The sequence below is a fragment of the Nicotiana sylvestris genome, chromosome 4, assembly GCF_000393655.2.
Source record: "Nicotiana sylvestris chromosome 4, ASM39365v2, whole genome shotgun sequence".
Taxonomy (NCBI): domain Eukaryota; kingdom Viridiplantae; phylum Streptophyta; class Magnoliopsida; order Solanales; family Solanaceae; genus Nicotiana; species Nicotiana sylvestris.
Window position 1 is genome coordinate 160,735,075 of NC_091060.1, and position 20,850 is coordinate 160,755,924.

At 41.2% G+C, this 20,850-nt stretch overlaps 1 pseudogene; it reads right to left on the reverse strand.

The window, feature by feature from the left end:
• Positions 1–12,822: 12,822 nt before the first annotated feature.
• Positions 12,823–14,344, reverse strand: LOC104226590 (uncharacterized; annotated as a pseudogene).
• Between the last annotated feature and the right edge of the window lie 6,506 nt (positions 14,345–20,850).

The following is a 20,850-nucleotide window of genomic DNA, read 5'->3' on the forward strand; positions in this document are numbered from 1 at the left end:
GATGAAGGATTCAAGTTATCAAACTAACATATTTCTATATTAAAACTAAATCCTTTTAAATGAACAAAAACAAACTGAAGAAATAATTAATTGAATTTCAACTTAAATCTAACAACATTATAATTAAACTAACAATTTCTATATTAAAAATAAACTAGAACAAATGAAACAACCTAAAGAAATAATCAAGAAATGATGAACACGAACAAAAATAAGAATCAAACATTTACTGATTCCAGATCCGAGAATATCAAACAAAATATTGACAGAAATGAAACTTAAAACCCACTAACCGGATCGGAACGACGACGAACTCAATTGGAAACAAATCTGCCCGGAAACAATTATCGCACCAAAATAACTTGACGCCGAAGACGACCACGAACAGATGATCAAAGAAGATGGTCGTTTGGTGTCGTTTGAAGACGAAGCAGTGGCGGCGAGGAGGCGGTGAAGCAGTAGCAGCGGCTACTGCTGAACATGCTCGACGGAGGGCATCTTTGATGGTCGTCCATGGCTGGACGTAGCAGAAGGCAGCAGTAGCGACGCTGCAGCTCGTCCATGGCTGGACGTAGCAGGAGCAGCAGTGGCGACGAAAATGGGAGGTCGACGTACTGTCGTGATGAAGAAGATGAGGAGGGCAGCCATGGATGAGCTTGGAGCAGCTGCGTGTGGTTGGAGATGATGGAGAGGAAGCCATGGTCGTTCGACGAAGATCTGGTCGAGCTGCTGGATGTGACAGTGGTGAAGCAGCAGCGGTAGGGTGCTGGTTCGAAGGCAGTCGCGGGGGAGGCAGCCATAGTTGCCGGAGGTGAAGCTCGTTTTGGACTTGTTCGTTGCGTGCCGAAGAAGATGACGAAGCAGCGGTAGGTAGCCATGGTTGCCGGAGGTGATGGTGACGATGAGGAGGCAGCCATGGCTACTAGGGTTTGGAGGGATTTGGAGAAGAAGAAGAGGGAGGGGGTGGGTAGGTTCTTAGGTTTTTTTTTAGGTTTTTTTTTTTTTTTTGTGAAATGAAAGATAGGGAGATAAGGGTGTTGGGTTTTTTGGGTTATGGACTGGGTCGACCTAGTTTGAAATGGACCGGGTCGTAGGGGAAGGTTGGGTATATTTGGGCCTGTGGTTCAAAATTGAAGAAGAGGCCCAATTCTGATTTCCTTTGTATTTTTGCTCTCTTTTCTTTTACTTCCTAATTAATAAAACTAAAAATTCTAAATTAAGTTATAAACTAAATTGACTTATCAAAAATACTAATTAATCCCTAGCAACAATTATCGCACATTTGAATAGCAATTAACGATAAAATTGCACATTTGGACATTAAATGCTAAAAATGCAACGTACATTATTTTTATGATTTTTTCATTTTGTAAAACAAACTTAATTAAATATCAAATGCGAATGCGACGTATTTTTATATTTTTTTATTAATTTAACACATTAACATGCACAGGAAAAATACAAATAATTATCAAGAAATGCCAAAAATTGCGCACAAAGGAAAATTGTTTTATTTTGAATTTTTTGGGAGTAATTCTCATATAGGGCAAAAATCACGTGCTCACAGCAACAACTTGGATAATATTAAATACATATAGAGTAAGAGGTTCCTTACCTTTATACATAAATAACAACTCCAATTTGACCTTAAATTTCCATAAAATATCCCTCCAATGCTGCCACGACAACAAGAAAGCGAAACTAGCGATCAATTAGTGTTTTTCGACACTAGAATCACTTTAGAAGGCTTGAAATCACCTAGGATTGATATTAAGAACTTGGGGGAGTATTTAAAGAACATAAACCCTTTAAAACAACCTCCCAAATGAGCTGGAACAACACAAAAATGAGCAACAACAAGAAGAACAAGAGACTTACTAGCGCCACGGAATTCCCGACACTTGATTTGTGTTGTTTGCCCTTTTTATGGGTCTTGAATCTTGAGAGAACCTTGAGAGGATATTCCTAGGGTTCTAAGGTCTGAAAATAGTGAAAATAAATGACTTAAAATGGGTTGGAGGCATCCTATATAGGTCCAAATATCTTAAACGGCCTTAGTGGGCCCCATAGAGAGGTGCTTGGCGCAGTCTCGCGAAAATGTGAATATCTCTCTACTACGAGATCGTATCGATGAACGGTTTAATGCGTTAGAAAATAGACTCATTGATATTTAAATTTTTGTGTAGATAATCCCGTAATTCCTTGTAAATTAGGAGAAAAGCTTAGAAACATTTGACCTAATGTTTAAGTAAAATGAAGAACCTAAGTTGCGACAACTTTTGTCGACTTTTGTTTCATAACTTGTTTGACTTCAAGACTTATGATACGGATATTATATGATTAAAATACCTTAATACATGACCTCTTGAGTGTATTAAGCACCGCTAGATTTACCTGAAAATACGAGTTACAACATCCTTGATTCGTTTAACTTCTAATACTTGTTAATCACCCTTATATCACTTAAGACTAATAGGAATAACTTCTTATCATCTCAAAGGTAATTGAATTTACGTTAACTAATATATGACATGAACTAACACATGTAGATATGGGTTGTAACAACAGACTCCTGCTACTCGCACTCCGGAGCAGGCAGCTCCCCGGTTTCAGACTCCAACAGTTCAGCCAGTTAGAGTAGTTTAGCCGGGTATGGTAGCTCAGACCGGTGATGGAGTAGCAATGTCTACCGATGCTTTGTGGAGGTTGGATAGGTTCACCAAGCTCTTCACTACTACTTTCAGCGGTGCATCTTCTAAGGATCCCCAGGGTTATCTAGACAACTGTCATGACGTTCTCAGGAACATGGGGATAGTTGAGACCAATGAGGTTGATTTTGCTACCTTTCTCTTGTCGGGATCCGCCAAGACTTGGTGGAGAGACTATTGTTTGGCTAGACCAGCCGGATCACCAGCCTTGACTTGGGAGTAGTTTACTTAGCTATTTCTGGAGAAGTTTCTCCCCATCACTCAAAGAGAAGCCTATCAGAGGCAGTTTGAGTGTCTCCAGCAGGGTTCTATGACTGTTACCCAGTATGAGACCAAATTCATCGACTTGTCTCGTCATGCTCTTATCATACTTTCCACTGAGAGAGAGAGGGTGATGATGTTCATTGATGGAATTATTCAACTGATTCATCTTCAGATGGATGGGAGTGAGATATCTTTCCAGGAGGCAACCAATGTGTCCCGAAGAGTTGAGATAGTTCTATCGCATGGAGATGGTCATGGGTCGGACAAGAGGCCTCGTCATTCAGGTAGATTCAGTGGTGCCTCGTATGGAGGTAGGGATTCGTATGGTAGATGCCATCCTCCTAGGCTCTTTCAGTCAGCACTTCAGGTATCTCATGGTGCTTTAGGTGGCCGTTGTTCTCATATGCAGTATTCTGATCAGCAGCCCTATAGTGCACTGCCAGCTTCTATTAATAAACCGCCGCTCCAGAGTTTTCGGGGTGGTCATTCAGGTCGCCAGGGTCAGTCTTAGTTTCCTCAACCGCAGTACTCAGGTGGATGTTTCGAGTGTGGTGAGTATGGTCATATCAGGTGGGCTTGTCCGAGATTAGTGGGTACTCAGTCCCAGCAGCAGGGTTCCCGTGCTATGGTTCAGGCACCAGGTGTTCCACAGCCCGCCCAGCCAGTTAGAGGTAGGGGTAGAGGTGCTAGAGGTGGAGGTATAGGTGCTAGAGGTAGAGCTCAAATAGTTAGAGGTAGACGCCAGCCAGCCGCAGGCCATCCCAGAGATGTAGTCCAGGGTGGTGGGGCTCAACCCCGATGTTATGCTCTTCCAGCTAGGCCTGAGGCTGAGGCTTCCGACGCAGTTATCACACGTACTGTTCTGGTTTGTGACTGAGATGCTTCAGTTTTATTTGATCTAGGGTTTACATACTCCTATGTGTCATCTCATTTTACACTGTATCTAGTCATGCCTAGTGATTCCTTGAGTGCTCCTATATATGTGTCTACACCAGTGGGTGATTCATGGACTCTTGTATAGTTGTGATTGGGGGTTTTGAGACTCGTATAGATTTGTTGCTTCTGAACATGGTTGATCTCGATATCATATTGGGGATGGACTGGTTATCACCTTACCATGCTATCTTGGACTATCATGCCAAGACTGCGATCTTAGACTTGCCGAGTTTACCTCGTTTAGAGTGGAGAGGGACTACTGGTCATTCTACCCGTATTGTTATCTCTTATGTAAAGGCTCGGTGTATTGTCAAGAATGGATGTTTGGCCTATTTGGCATATGTTCGTGATTCTAGTGTCGAGGTTCCTTCCATTGATTCTATGCCTATTGTTCGTGAGTTCCCTGAGGTATTTCTTTCAGACCTGCCGGGTATGCCACCTGATAGGGATATCGACTTTTGTATTGATTTGGCTCTGGGCACTAAGCTCATTTCTATCTGCCGTATTGTATGGCCCCGCCTGAGTTGAAAGAGTTGAAGGAGTAGTTGCAAGACTTGCTTGAAAAAGGTTTTATTAGACCTAGTGTTTTGCCTTGGGGTGCGCTGGGGTTATTGATGAAGAAGAAGGATGGATCGATGAGAATGTGTATTGATTAACGACAATTGAACAAGGTTACAATCAAGAACAAATATCCATTGCCAAGAATTGATGATTTGTTTGATCAGCTTCAGGGTGCCAAGGTATTTTCGAAGATTGACTTGAGATCTAGCTACTATCAGTTAAGGGTTAGGGCATCCAATGTCCCTAAGACAGCTTTCCGCACTCGGTACAAGCATTATGAGTTCTTGGTGATGTCATTCGGGTTGATAAATGCCCCAACAACTTTTATGGACTTGATGAACCGAGTGTTCAGGCCTTACTTGGATTCATTTGTGATAGTTTTTATTTATGATATTTTGATATATTCCCACAACCGAGAGGAGGACAAGCAGCATCTTAGAGTGGTTCTTTAGACTTTGAAAGATAGTTAGTTGATGCTAAGTTTTCGAAGTGTGAGTTTTGGTTGAGTTCAGTTGCATTCCTGGGTCATGTTGTATCAGCAGAGGGTATTCAGGTTGATCCGAAGAAGATTGAGGTAGTCAAGAACTAGCCTAGACCAGCATCAGCTACAGAGATTCAGAGTTTTATAGGATTGACAGGCTATTATCATCAGTTTGGGGATGAGTTCTCGTCTATTACAGCCCCGATGACTAGGTTGACCCAGAATGGTGCCTAGTTTAGATGGTCTAACGAGTGTGAGGCGAGCTTTCAGAAGCTCAAGACAGCTTTAACTACGACATTAGTGTTGGTTTTGCCCACAGGTTCAGGGCCTTATACAGTTTATTGTGATGCATCTCGTATTGGACTTGGTGTGGTGTTGATGCAGGATGGCAAGGTCATTGCTTATGCTTCACGGCAGTTGAAGATTCATGAGAATAACTATCAAGTTCATGATTTGGAGTTAGCATCCATTGTTCATGTGTTGAAGATTTGGAGGCATTATCTGTATGGCATGGCATGTGAGGTATTTACGGATCACAAGAGTCTGCAGTATTTATTCAAGCAGAAGGAGTTGAATTTGAGGCAGAGACGGTGGTTGGAGCTATTAAAGGACTATGATATCACCATCTTATATCATCCGGTAAAGGCCAATGTGGTGGCCGATGCTTTGATTAGGAAGTCAACTAGTATAGGCAGTCTTGCTTATATTCCGGTCAATGAGAGGCCGCTTACTTTGAATATTCAGGCTTTGGCCAATCAGTTCGTGAGGTTGAATGTTTCTGAGCCCAGTCGGGTGTTAGCTTGCACGGTCGTTCATTCTTCTTTATTGGAGCATATCCGTGATCAGCAGTATGATGATCCTTATTTGTGTGTACTTAGAGACACAGTGCAACACAGTGGTGCCAAGCAGGTTACCTTATGTGATGATGGAGTTTTGAGATTGCAGGATCGAGTTTGTGTGCCTAATGTGGATGGACTCCGAGAGTTGATTTTAGAGGAGGCCCATAGCTCCCGTACTCTATTCACCCGGGTGCCGCAAAGATGTATCAGGATTTGCGGCAACATTATTGGTGGTGGAGAATGAAGAAGGATATCGTTGCATATGTGGCTCGATGTTTGGATTGTCAGAAGGTTAAGTATGAGCATTAGAGGCCCGGTGGTTCATTCCAAAAGATTGGAAGTGGGAGCGGATCACTATGGACTTCATTGTTGGACTCCCACGGACTCAGAGGAAGTTCGATGCAATGTGGGTTATTGTTGATAGGCTGACCAAGTCAGCGCATTTCATTCTTATGGCAGTCTCCTACTCTTCCGGTAGGTTAGTTGAGATCTATATTCGGGAGATTGTTCATCTTCATGGTGTGCCCGAGTCTATCATCTCGGATCGAGGTACGCAGTTTACCTCCCATTTTTGGAGAGAAGTTCAGCGATGGTTGGGCAAGGGGGTTGAGTTGAGAACATCATTTCATCCTCAGGCGGACGGGCAGTCCGAGCGGACTATTCAGATTTTGGGGGATATGCTTCGAGCTTGTGTCATTGACTTTGGCGGCACGTGGGATCCGTTTTTGCCGTTAGTAGAGTTTGCCTACAACAACAGCTACCAGTCGAGTATTCATATGGCTCCTTATGAAGCTTTATATGGTAGGCGGTGTCGGTCTCTGGTAGGATGGTTTGAGCCGGGAGAGGCTCAGTTGTTGGGTACGTATCTGGTTCAGGCTGCCTTGGCCAAGGTCAGGATTATTCAGGATAGGCTTCGTACATCTTAGTCCAGGCAAAAGAGTTATGCCGATAGTAAGGTTCGTGATTTGACATTCATGGTCGGTGAGCGGGTATTGCTTTGAGTGTCGCCTATGAAGGGCGTGATGACATTTGGGAAGAAGGGCAAGCTTAGCCCAAGGTTTATTAGCCCGTTTTACATTCCTGATCGAGTGGGAGAGGTGGCTTATAGACTTGCATTGCCGCCGAGCTTGTCAGCCATGCATCCAGTGTTTCATGTGTCCATGCTTCGGAAGTATCAGAATGATCCATCCCACGTATTAGATTTCAGCAATGTCCAGTTGGACAAGGACTTGTCTTATGAGGAGGAGCAGATAGCTATTCTAGACCGACATGTTCGTCAATTGAGATCGAAGAGTTTTCCTTCTGTTCGTGTTCAGTGAAGAGGTCAGCCTGCCGAGGCATCGACCTAGGAGTCCAAGTCCGATATGCGGAGCCGTTATCCCCATCCTTTTCCCGACTCAGGTACTTCCTTCTTATGTCCGTTCGAGGACGAACGATTGTTTTAGAGGTGAAGAATGTAATAACCCAAAAGTTCATCACTTGTTTTTAAAATGAATTCTACGTTCTAAGTCCTTAAAAACTTCTTTCAGCATCACCTCGATTTGCATGTGCAGTTCGAGCGCATAACCAGAAAGCTATTATGTGAAAATATGTGTAAACGTTAAAATTTTAACTTAAAATACATTTAAGTTGACTTTGGTCAACATTTTAGGTAAATGGACCCGGACCCGTGATTTGATGGTCCCGGAGGGTCCGTGGAAAAAAAGGAGACTTGGGCGTATTCCCGGAATCGAATTCCGAGGTCCCAAGCTCGAGAAATAAATGTTTAAAGAAAATTATTTTCTGGGAATTTCTATGAGTTTGGAAATTAAATGCATTTAGAATTTGATAGTATCGGACTCGCATTCTAGTTTCGGAGCTGGTACAGGTCTTATATCTGAATAAGATGAGTCTGTGAAATTTGGTAAGAAACGGAAGTCGTTTGAGGTGATTCGGTCCCGTAGTTGTGAAAATTCCTACTTTGAAAGTTTTAAAGATTTTCTTAGATTTCAATGCTAAATTCGTTGTTTAAGAGGTTATTTTGGCGATTTGATCGCACAGATAGGTTCGTATGATATTTTTGAGTTAGTGTACATGTATGGTTTGGAGCCTCGAGGGCTCGGGTGATTTTCAGAAGGTTTTGAACTTGGAAAGGATTGTAGGTTTTCAGTTTTCTGGTGAGCTGGTGTGTTCTTCTTCGCGTTCGCGGAATGACTCTCGCGATTGTGAAGGGTTAGTCAGGCTGAAGGAAATCTCCTTCTATGCAAATGCGAGATGCAAGATGCGAACGCGAAGCCTTGGGGGTGTTTCCCTTCGCGAATGCGGACCTGCTATCGCGAACGCGAAGGCCTTTGGGCCTGGGGAGGGGGAAGGGAATTGTTTTCTACGCGAACGCGGCCACTGGCCTGCGAACGCGAAGGCTCGAGGAGTCAAAGCTCTGCGAACGCGAGCCCAATGTCATGAACGTGAAGGTCACTTAGGCCCAACTCTTCGCGAACGCGACAGGCCTATCGTGAACGCGATGAAGGCCTGTTAAGTGATTTTAAAACAGAAGCCAAATCGGGATTTAATCAAATTTCATAACTTCTTCTTCCAAACTCTAAATTGGGTGATTTTTGAAAGGGGATTTCACCATCAATCCTTAGGTATGTAATATTAGACTCATTTTCTTCAGTTTCCATTATCATCCATTAGATTTCTCTGCTTAAATCATGTTCTTAAGGGTAGAAAATTAGGGATATGGGTAGAGTTAGGGCTTTTTATATAATTGTGCTTTAGACCTCATTTTGGGGTCGAATTTTGGAACTAATTATATATTCGGTCTCGTGAGTGAATGTGTGATCGGGTTTTGGTCCGAACCTCGTATTTTGACCATGTGGGACCGGGGTCAATTTTTGACCTTTTGGAAAGAATGATGTGAAAGCTATAATTAAGCATTGGAATTGGATTGTTTAGGGTTTATTGAAGTTATTAAGTCAATTATGTCTAGATACAATTGATTTGAAGCCGAATTCAAAAGGAAAAGCGGTGTTTGAGGCTTGAGTTGGTCGTGGAAGTTCGAGGTAAGTGTTTGGGTTAACCTTAGCTTGAGGGATTAGGAGTTGTGTCCTATTTGCTACTTGTTTCTTGTGGAGTACGACATATAGGCATGGTAGCGAGTATCTATACGTTGGTGTCGAGCATGACCGTGAGTCTTGAATTGTAATTTATTGTGTTCTTAAATAATACTACGGATGCATAAGTTGATTATTCTCTGTATTGAGCAAGGATCGTGATTATTCTCGTGGAGATTACTTATGACTGAGTATTGGTGTTAGCTGAGGTAGTTAGATATTGGAACAAGTTTGGTTATTGCTGTTTCTCCCTTGCCGGGATGATGTTACTTATACTGTCGATTCCCTTACCGGGATAGTGTGGTTCTTTATTGATCCCTTGCCGGGACTCTTGTTATGATTATTGTTGACTGCATATGTGGATTGGGTTGCACTCCGCAACAATGATATCTTTAGATCGAGTAGCACGCCGCTATAATATTATATGTGGATCGGATTGCATGCCGTAACATTGTTATATTTGGATCGGGTTGCACGCCGCAACAATATAATATGTGGATCGGGTTGCACGCCGCAACAATATTTTATGTGGATCGGGTTGCACGCCGCAACAATATAATATGTGGATCAGGTTGCACACCGCAACAATATTATATGTGGATCGGGTTGCACGCCGCAACAGTGTTGTTATATATTGGGATCAGGTTACACGCCACAACAATTGTAGATACAAAGTGCTTGTAGATTGGATAGAATTTTCTTATTGTTTTGCCGTGAATTTCTAAGCTGTCCTTATGCCGTTACTCTTGATTTACTGTTGATATACCCCACAACATGTACCCCCTCCCAGCTTTACTTGTTTATTTATGTTTTATTTTCCGCTGTATATTATATAACTGCACAAGTTTATTTGGTAGTCTGGTCCTAGCCTCGTCACTACTTCGCCGAGGTTAGGCTAGGCACTTACCAGCACATGAGGTTGGTTGTGCTGATACTACACTCTGCATTATGTGTAGATCCCGGAGCTGGTTTTGGACCGTAGATTGGGTGGCTACCTTCAGTCCACGCGGAGATCCAAGGTAGACCTACAGGTGTCCGCAGGCCCTGGTGTCTCCTCTATCCATTTCCTGTTTAATTTCTTTGATTCGGAAACAGTGTATCTTTATTTTTTGACTTTGTATTTAGCACTCTTAGATCGTCTATGGTACCGTGACACCAGTTCTGGGTGATTAAGGCTTAATTAGTTGTATTAGATTCATATTTCTGACATTTTATTGCTTTTTCTTCCGCATTCTAAATTTTCGTTGTTTACACGTTATTGTTTTATAAATGTTAAAGTGTATAAAATGGGTAAATAGGGTAATTTTTTCAATAATTGGCTTGCCTAGCTTACATCAGTAGGTGCCATCACGACTCCCGAGAGTGAAAAATCCGGGTCGTGACAAATAGGATTGAAACTCTAAAGGCTTGGGCAGTGAGGTCGTCGCCTTAGGCCCCCAAAATTTTACGGCCCCAAATTTTTTTAAATTATTATTATTATTATTATTACTATATATTATATAAATAGTTAGTGTAAAGAAAAGTGTTATATTATTTTTTTTTGTTATCTGATTGAGGTTAATTATTTTATATCAATATATTCATAAATTGCGATGATTTTCTTTACTAATTAATTAGTATATTTGCTTCAGTCTTCAATTTTAATTTTGTCCTTTTTATATAATAATTAAGTTATATATATTTACAGCATAATGAATATCTTTTACAATGTTCTCTCAAACTGCATGAACACAAAAGTATTCACGCATCGATTTTCTTTTAGTGTAATTCGACATATTATATTAGGTTATTTATAATTATTTTAGATATTCACCAATAAGTGCTGCTTAATAGAATAAACTACAATTATCGTTTAAATTGATTATAAGAGAAAATATTTTTTACACTGTTAATGCTCAAAACTTAAGCTATTACGTTATGTACGTTTATTTCTTTTTCTTGTTTTTGATGATAGCCAAATCAAAATTTGTGGACCTCAATATCCGGTAGTCCACCACTTTATTTTGTGTTCTTCTTCCTATTTTTTTTATGAAATTCTTTTATTTTTGTCTTAAATGATTAATTTATTGTTTAGAAAGTAAATTTTGTTGTTAGTGTAAATTATTTAGAAAATAAATTTAAGGTCCTCTCAATATGATTTCGTCTTAGGCCACGAGATCCATTGAGTCACCCCTATCTTCCTCACAAATTTAAATCCCTCTGTAGACCAACTCTGTAAATAGAATCCAGTTAGATCATTGTTGTTTAAACATCTTTGTTTTTGGTAGAAAGACAAAAAAATTATTTATTAGCTAAACATCAAGTTGTTTAAACATCTTAATTTCTCTGACTATGGAAGAACTGTTGTGTCGTGGAAATCGTTCTCTATACAAGTTCTCGAACGAGGTTTTTGAATAAAACTTTGATAGGCGAAAGGTGTAAGCACCGAGAGGTGTATGCACCGAGAGGTGTAAGCACCGAGAGGTGTAAAGAGATCTCGTACAAAATGAAACGACTTTCAGTTTCCATAACAAAAATGAAATAAAGTCAACCTATTCCTGAAATTGCGGTCAGTCTCACTACCTCTCTAGTTACCGCCCCTACTTGCTCATTCGCAATTACTACCACTAGAAAGTCTCCCCTATCTCTAAAGGGGCTTATGCACTCCACGACTTTATTATATTAATGTGTCTCGAAGATTAAATTTAGTTGCCAACCCTAGTCAGCAAGCTGAAAAACTTTCTCAAGAACATGGAGAGCGGAGACTCTTTAATCTCGCAAAATATAGATAAAAAAATGAAAAAATAGGGGGGGGGGTCGGGTCTATGCTGATTTTTTTTCTTAGATAGAATGAATGGAAAAAAGGGTGCTTGTGTTGTGATTTTCGTAGTTGCAAGAATGTTTTTTTCAAGAAAAGGCCCCCTCCTTCAATATCATGACTGGGTCAACCAGGCCAAATCATGAGTGAATAGAAAAAAAAATGTACATAGCTATTCCATCTTAAATACTTGGAATAATTCTACCACTTCTACTAGGAGTAGACTTTTTAGTGTTAGCTGAACGTAAAGTAATGGCTTTTGTGCAACGTCGAAAGGGTCTTGATGTAGTGGGATCGTTTGGATTGTTACAACCTCTAGCAGATGGTTTCAAATTGATTCTAAAAGAACCTATTTCACCAAGTAGTGCTAATGTCTCTCTTTTTAGAATAGCTCCAGTGACTACATTTATGTTAAGTCTAGTTGCTCGGGCCGTTGTACCTTTTGATTATGGTATGGTATTGTCAAATCCGAACATAGGGCTACTTTATTTGTTTGTCATATCTTCGTTAGGTGTTTATGGAATTACTATATCAGGTTGGTCTAGTAATTAGTGGGCGGTCATTCGGTCGCCTATGATACTAGGACCAATAGGTTCAAAATGGGTTTGTGCCGCAGATGTTGAACGATCTACTCTACACAGGTGTGGGATTATAGGGCTAGGGCTCATAAACTCTTTCTTTCATTTATCAATAGGGCCCTGCCCTGATCGGTCACTTTTCTGGGCCGGGATCGATAAGTGTAAGTCATAAAAAAGAAATCTTTCTCTTCACACCTTAGATCAAGAGGAAGGGTTGCTTGTCGAGCTGGCCTATATATAATAATAAGAAATTTCTTTCTGTTTTATATTATTATATAATTATAAGAAAAATGGAAAGATTCGCTTTCTTTTAACCGGCTCCTTCTTCTTTGTCAACACTACTAAGGACCTATCGTTTTGCCTACTTTATTTATTAAAGATAATGAGAATGGGTTATTCAAACAAAAAGAAAAAGGCCCTATTGAGTTGACTGACAATGACAAAGGCTTGCGAAACTAAGAGGGCTTGAGGCCTCCTACGAATCCGTAAATTTGAGGAGCATGCCACAATAAAAGGATGGTCCCCTATGCATTTCATTTTTCCTTAAAGGAAAAAAAGTACCCCCATCATAGTGAACCTCTCATTGTGATCGAGATGAAGTAGATGACTCCCAGCCGGGGGGCAGATCGAATCGGAGTTTTGTTAGGTATCCACCGATCTACAGTTATTTTTAAACTTCCGTGCTTGGTAGAGAAGATGCGAACAAAAGTACGCTCACTTGTTGTCTTGTTCTCTATCGCGAACTGGGATCGTTCGCTAGCTAGGTCATATTGGAGAAAGATTTTATGAGAACATATTCCCCATATTCGGGGACAAGGAGCGGAACGACCTCTCTATCTACTTACTGTAGCCTAGGAAGAAAAACGTCGTCTAGGCGTTCCCTATTGCTCTGATCTCCCCTACGCCTAGGATGTTGTCTGGGCCAAGAGCCATAGTTGGTTGCTATTTCCATTTTGTTGTTTCTTCCTTGTTGTTGATACCGGCAAGACCCAGCCATATGATGTCTGCTGGTTGGTAGTGAGAGGACTCTTAGTACCTGTATACCCAAAAGAGGGCGCTGGTTATAAAACAATCATTCGATTTTCTTTCTTGCTCTCCCTTAGCTGCAGGAAAGGAGTCTATCTATCTGCCTAGCTTTTTTTGTAGATTTCCCCCAATGCAATCCACAGAAATTCCACAAATCCCTTGGTGGATAAGTCCGATGACTTAGCAGCAGTGCAGAGTTGAGTTTCTTGTCTTGTTGATCTGACCTATAGTTAGGGGGAAATACATACCAAAAGGTTCGAAGAAGGAAGGCGCATAAGAGTATATAACCAACCTACCCTTCTGTATAACTTGTTCACATTAGTGAAGCGGTTGGATGCATAAGGGAAGTGCACGTTTGTGAGACCTTTGTCGGGATACATAGGTGAGTCAACCTACGAGCACGAAAGAGCATGGTACCGCTACACCTCTCTAAGTAAAGGTAAGATTCTTAGCCCTGTAGATGACTCCATCTAAAATACAATAGGGATACCATTTTTGGATGCTCATTTCGTATCTTGAAGAAAGAGTAGGCTTAATTAATATAATAGGGGTCCGGTGAATAATAGCTATGCTATTGCCCTACTGATTTAAGGCCTCCACCCGATCCCGAATGCACATTTTTTCGGGTTCATCTTCAATTGATATTTTCTTAACCTTTCGAAGACCTTGCATAAACTTTTGATGTGGTCGGTTTTTTCTTTTGAAAAGACTACCAAATCATCCACGTAAGGCTCGCATATGTTATGTAGGAGGCCACTGATAATTTTTGTCAACGCTCTTTGATATGTTTCACTTATATTTTCTTTTTTTGGGCGTATCGTAGTAAAGAAAGGAAGTGAGGGCACTCATTCGAATCAAACAGCTGAAACTACTATAACTCCTATTTTTTTGCTTTAAAAGAAGCCTTTTAATTTATTTTTAAAGCATTGAAGAGAGAGATAGGACATTCTAAAGATAGTTGTTGAGGAAGCATATGATTTCTAACTACGAGTCCTTTTTCAAGCTAACTGAATGCCTAACTACTGCTAGTTCTGTTCCACTATCTGCTCTTAATGTTCTCATTGCTGGTGTGACAGTCAGAGTAGATGGTGCTCTCTTTTCTGTTGTTTTTAGGGTTCATAGCTGGTGCTATTGAATCTGCAGTTAAGGAAATATCACCAGTTCTTGGAATAAGATCTCTAAGACTTCATGGCTTTGAGGGAGGTTTAGCCTAACACTAAGCCTTTTCGGAATAGAATGCTTCTTTGACAGAGCTTCAAGCAAGAAGGAGGAAGGCCCTCTTTTTGCCAATGGATCACTTAGTCGGAATAAGCGGGCTTAGGTTGGTGCGGAATAAGCCATTTTCCTCCTGTTTCCATGGAAATGTGTAAAAGGAATAGGCACATTTAGAGCTGTGGGACTTGAAGGAATAGAATGCCCCGTTAGAATGGGCAGGGATAGTCGATCATTGGCTTAATTTCCTGGGGGACTCTAGTATAAAATATTCCAGGTATTTCATCGTGAAAGTGTCACATTTAGATTGTTCTTATTAAAGGAAAGAGCCGAATAAACAAAGGGTTTACATGACTGCTCGCTTTGGACATGATGCCATAGTATAAGAAAAAGGCCTTTGTTTGCAAAGATGACTTTTCTGCTTTTCTTTGCGAGGGAAGTTTGTGCACATGAATTAATAGTCAAAGTATAAGGAAGATGTCATAGAGCATAGAATGAGATTGATGCTTCGAATGCCCAGTTTTCAGGGGTTGTGATAGAAAGAGCCGTGGCACTTTCGGAAAGAGGAATCATACTAGGCTATCACTATTCTAGAAGAGGAAGCATAGTTGGCGCGTTGAACCATGTCTATCAACGGTGAAAGATATCCCTAAAGTGAGGGGCCTGGAGATAATATTTCTTGACTGTCGATCGACGTGACAATCATGCCTACTTGACAAAGCCTTTTTTATTCAGTCTCTTAATAAACGAAAAAGGATTTCTGGTGACACGAAAGCTGTGCTCGATGCTCTCTTTCCTATTCCACTACGCTAAGTGGTATTTCCCTTTTTTGCTGGATGACTACTATGGAAAAAGATGACGACTACTCCTAGTCTCTGGTGAATCCATGCTGATGCTAAAAGAGCTATTCCTGCTGCCACCTGAAAGAGACGAGGAAGACTAACCGCCATCTTGCTCGAACCTTTGATGCCTGAGTTATATAGCTGACTGCGAGAAGGAAGGTTCAAGCTATGGCTGCCCTATGGGATGCTCATATGAAACCTTTGTCTGGTCAATGTGAGAAAGAGAGAAGTGATATAAACATAAGAATGGAAGGTTTGCTTGTCAGTTGTCGGGCCAATAAGGCTCTTCTAATGTCCATCAAAGGCGAGGTGGGAAATGCCCCGCACGAACTATCTGATCAAGTTTTCTTTTTCCTATCACAGGCAGCTGGCAAAGCCGTGTTTGATCGTCGCGTACATGCTCCGTTACAGCTTCGTTCATGCGCCAATCAATTGACAGTGAAGCAGAGAAGGAAGAGTTTTGATCACCGTGTGGGTAGTCTCTATTAGGGTTTCCGTTTCATGTGCACTAAAAAGGAAGGAAGACTGGTGCGACTATAGTAATGCCAAGCATACGAGCAAAGGACTCTACCTACCCCATACTGACGAATGAAAGAAGCTCATCGCGGATGATAGGACAAGCGATAGCGGTTCCATTCTTGCTCTTCCTATTCCATACCATAAACAGACACCTTTGATTCATCGACATTGGCGCTAGAGGCTCTACCCCCACCCACCAGCCCTTTATGGAGTTAGCGGACCAAGAGCAAAAATTCCCCGATATAATAAAGAAAGTAAGAAGGGTTCCAAACCATTGAAACAGAAAGCACTAAAGACTGTTACGACGTGGCAGAAATGATCACCGTCAAGCACAAGATTCAAAGCTGGAATCTTCCTACTCTTGTTAGTTGGGACAGAGCATCCTATCTTGTTGATTCTCCTTTCCCACCGCCTCGAGCTCTCGCTTTCAGGGTGGATACGCAAGAAATTCACTATGAAAATTGACATGACACAATCCCTGAAGAGTATGATGTGCCCGGCCTTGCTTCTCTTGATCCCCACCCACCTCCCGTAGAGGCGGGTCAATATCAATATCTATACCAGAGATTGCTTTTAGCTTTATCTTTTCAGAGACAGGAGAATTCCTTCTGTACTTACAAGAATGCTACTTAGGGAGAAGAATCTCTTGACTCAGGAGCACCTGAATCTATTCTTTCTGTGTCCCACATCCGCCTATGTTAAAGCACTCCGCCAGGTCCGTACTAGAAAAGACTCGGTCAAGGTCAAAAGCACCTGCGGGTGACTTTTTGTCTTACGACACGGCATGGTAATTGATCGAGTGCGCTTTCCTTTCTCCTACTCCCACTTCGGGAAGGGAAGTGCTAAAGGGCGGGCATGCTCGACTGAAAGGAGAGGAAAGCTTCTTCACTTTCGGCACGGGCGCGGACTCCGCGATCTCTGGGTCGCCGAGGTTCCTTTTCTTCCGCCTCTTAAGATCCGCTATCTCTATGATTTGATCCTTCGCGTATCGGCCCCATACTTCTTTGATCTCCCTTTCTCCTGACGTAAGAAAGTGACACAGGCTTGGCCAGCTTTTTTCAAACTTGACGGTCAAGTTCCCTGCTACTTCCGTAAATACGCCTTGGATGAGCCTAACAGCCGTGTACCTGGAAGCACTTTTGTTTTCAACCGCCAGATGGTAAAGGAAGGCGCCATCCCTCCTTTCTCTCGCAATCACAATAGCCGTACAGTCGAATAGTTGAGTTAGACGGGGGATAAGGGTCGAACTATCAAAGAGGTCCGCTACCAAAGAATTAGGAGTTATAACATTCATAAAAGAAAGAAAAAACCAATATAGGAACTTCAACTAAGAAAGAATAAGAATAAGAAGAATTGCTTAAGTAAGGTAGTCGCTTCTTTTTTTCGGTATACCGCTCTGCGAGCAGAGCGAATGAACATAAATCTTTCTGAATATCATGAATATCCTTCGCCCCTTATCTCCTCATCTTCCTATTTATAAGCCACAGCTTACTTCGACGTTTTCAATTTCCCATAGAATCTCCGGAGCTTTCCTAGCCACTATAGTTTTCTTTTTTTATCTTCTTTGTCTGAAAATTGGTTTGATTTGCTTCACCTATGAGAATTTCTACCAATTCTTCTTTTATTCATCAAAGCTCATCCTAATCTCCGTCGAGATTACTGCCTTAGCCCTGTCCTATCATCTGTATAATGGAGTTCGTCATTTATTGACGGATTTTTCGGGATTTTTCTTTCTTAGAATTGGAAGAAAAAGATTGAAATGACTATTCCAAATTTCACCTATACCTTTCTTTGAGATTTCAACAAAAAATTTATCTTTTCTTATAAAATGTTTATTATTCGTTGATAGATCTAAAGCTTATGCCGTAGAAGCTGACATCAGGCTATTGGCCTTTTATCTGCATCTTCCCTCGTAGAGTGGCGTCTTTTATAAGAAAAGACTTTCTCAGTGGAACTAAAAAAAAAAAAAGAGTTTGAGCTCTTTTTTTTGGTTGACCTTTAGCCACGCGCGGCGGCTATGCGCATGTGTCCCAAAGTGACGTATATTTTTTGGTAATGGGTATACTCGAGAGAAAAGGTTTGGAATTCGACCTCCCCTTATACGCTCTAAAAAGGGGTCATGGACTCCTTTTTAGTTTAGGATCCCCTTTCTACATTCAATTTTTTATTGAGCCTGGTGTGGAATCACCATCATTACACATTCATTCTTGGTCTGGCTGCTGGTCTAGCGAGCCTTCCTAGCCGCCTAGAGTGCAGCCTGCCTGCTGAAGACCGTAACGTAAGTAACTCAGTGCTCCATACGGGGGAAATGAAAGCAGAATTCGTTCGGATCCTCCCACATGTTCAATCTTTTTTTAGCGGTTTCCCCAGAGATCTTTATCATTAATGCAACCTTCATTTTGCTCATTCATGGAGTTGTATTTAGTACCTCTAAGAAATATGATTATCCACCGTTAGTCAGTAATGTGGGTTGGCTTGGATTACTTAGTGTTGTAGCACTCAACTTTGATAGTACAAAAAGAACTATGAAGCATATTCCTTGAGGAGTCGCGCCCGGAGTTGAATATGTATAACCATTGCTTGCTAAGCTTGTATAACATACCTTGTACCTCTGCACGTGTGATTCTGGGCATAAACCTTTGAAATCCTAAGTATATGGTAGGTCCATATGACACCTAAAAAAAATATTCCACGCTTGACAAAGCCAATTTTGTAACTAAATTACACGCAATTAAGTCCATCATTAATGTCCAAGTCAAGGAATTGATGATGTAGTTATGACATTGCCTTTGCAGTTGCATATGTCATGTCTAATTACATTCCTACCAAAACTATCATCCTCATGTGTGATAGATGAGCAATGTACATGGCATTTCCTCCGAGTGGTACCTAACTATCCCGCAACATGTTGGAAACTCCCATGGCTTAAATTGCCCAGCCTTGGTAGTGGCACAGTGATGCGCATGTCCACAACCCTTGTGTCGTCATGGGATCTGCTAGTATTAACTTGTATGATCTCTAGGAAGCAGCAGATGCAATGGAATGTGCATCATCTAGTATAGTACTTCCCATCTTCACCAAACTGTAATTCAATAAGGCTTTAGTTTGGTTGGCTTATGTGTAGCCTTCTCCCTACCTTGTTAAGTGAGTATTTGGGCTGGTCTACGTATTGCCTACACCTACAGCAAATGAGTATCCAAGATACTAATACCACCCTAATAGGCTTGACCAACAAATAGAACCAAGCACCCTCTAAAGTACCTGCAAAACTAGAAACTATGTTAGTGGAAAAAATCTTTCTACTCTCCTCACAATAGATTCGAGTAGAAAGTGCAGTGAGATCTCCTTACCCTAAGACCTTCCCATACCCTCCAGTATACATACGTATCAACTACCTTACTACCAAGAAACTCCCCATCGACCTCAGTTCATTAGAATACATCATCATTTGGAGTTTGGCTTGGCAGTTCTTACCCTAATGTAAGGTATCTGTAGCTTGTCACTGTTCAATATCTTCCTCCCATTATGTGTCCAAGTGGTACCTAATTGTCCCGCAACATGCTGGGAACTCCCATGGCTTAAATTGTCTGGCCTTGGCAGTGGCACAGTGATGCGTGTGTCCACAACCCTTGTGTCGTCATGAGATCTGCTAGTATTAACTTGTATGATCTCTAGGAAGAAGCAGATGCAATGGAATGTGCATCCTCTAGTATAGTACTTCCCATCTTCACCAAACTGTAATTCAATAAGGCTCCAATTTGTTGACTTATGTGTAGCCTTCTCCCTGCCTTGTTAAGTGAGAATTTGGGCTGTTCCATGTAGTGCCTACACCTACAAGGAATGAGTATCCAATATACTAATACCCACCATAATAGGTTTGACCAACACATAGAACTAAGCACCCTCTAAAGTACCTACAAAACTAGAAACTAAGTTAGTGGAAAAAATCTTTCTACTCTCCTCACAATAGATTCGAGTAGAAAGTGCAGTGAGATCTCCTTCCCCTATGACCTTCCCATACCCTCCAGTATACATACTTATCAACCACGTTACTACCAAGAAACTCCCCATCGACCTCAGTTCATTGGAATACATCATTATTTGGAGTTTGGCTTGGCAATTCTTACCCTAATGTAAGATATCTATAGCTTGTCACTATTCAATATCTTCCTCCCATTGTGTATCTAGTTCCTCAAATGAGTGTACCCATACCAAGGCCTGTTGTTCCAGTGTCAAGTTAGCTAAATGATCTGTTAACTTATTTCCCTCCCTCAGTACATGGACTATCTAAAATATTCCTCTAGGCAATAGTGTTTTCATCTCTTCCACTTGATTGACTATACTCCATGGTGGTTCCTAGACTTCCTATGGTACTCTCTTCATTAGTAAGGAATCTGTTTCAATTTGACATAGAGGGAGCTACATTTGATTTATGTTTCTGAGAGCTTTAAGGATAGCCTGTGCTTCAGCTATGTTGTTTGTGGATTTGAGTCTGCCTGGGCATATATAAGGTCACCTATTCAATCTCTTATGCAGAATGCATATGAAGCTCTTCCATTATCTTCTCTACCAGCACCATTAGTATTGCATTTGATCTAACCCACAAGAGGTAAATACCACAACACCTTAGTATACTTCAGTTTAGGGACATAATGCAGTAACTTCTCATGAAGATCTAGCCAATTTGCTGTAACTCCCTTGAGGTTTGGCCTCCTTACCTTTAAGAGAATTTGTATTGAAGCTGAAATTAGAAAGATTAGCCTGTTAGTAGACACATTCTTCCCATGCATTCCTGAATTTCTCCTCTTCCATAGGTGCCACACAATCAAACTTGGCAAGGCATGATACACTGCTTCAAACTTGTATTAACTGGCCTACTCCACCATTCATTTATGATTTGTACTAACTGTCTCCCTGATTTTTTAATCCCTGTAGGTGCACCAAAGTAGTCCCAAATATATCTTGCAACTGGAGACTTCAAAAAGACATGAGGCA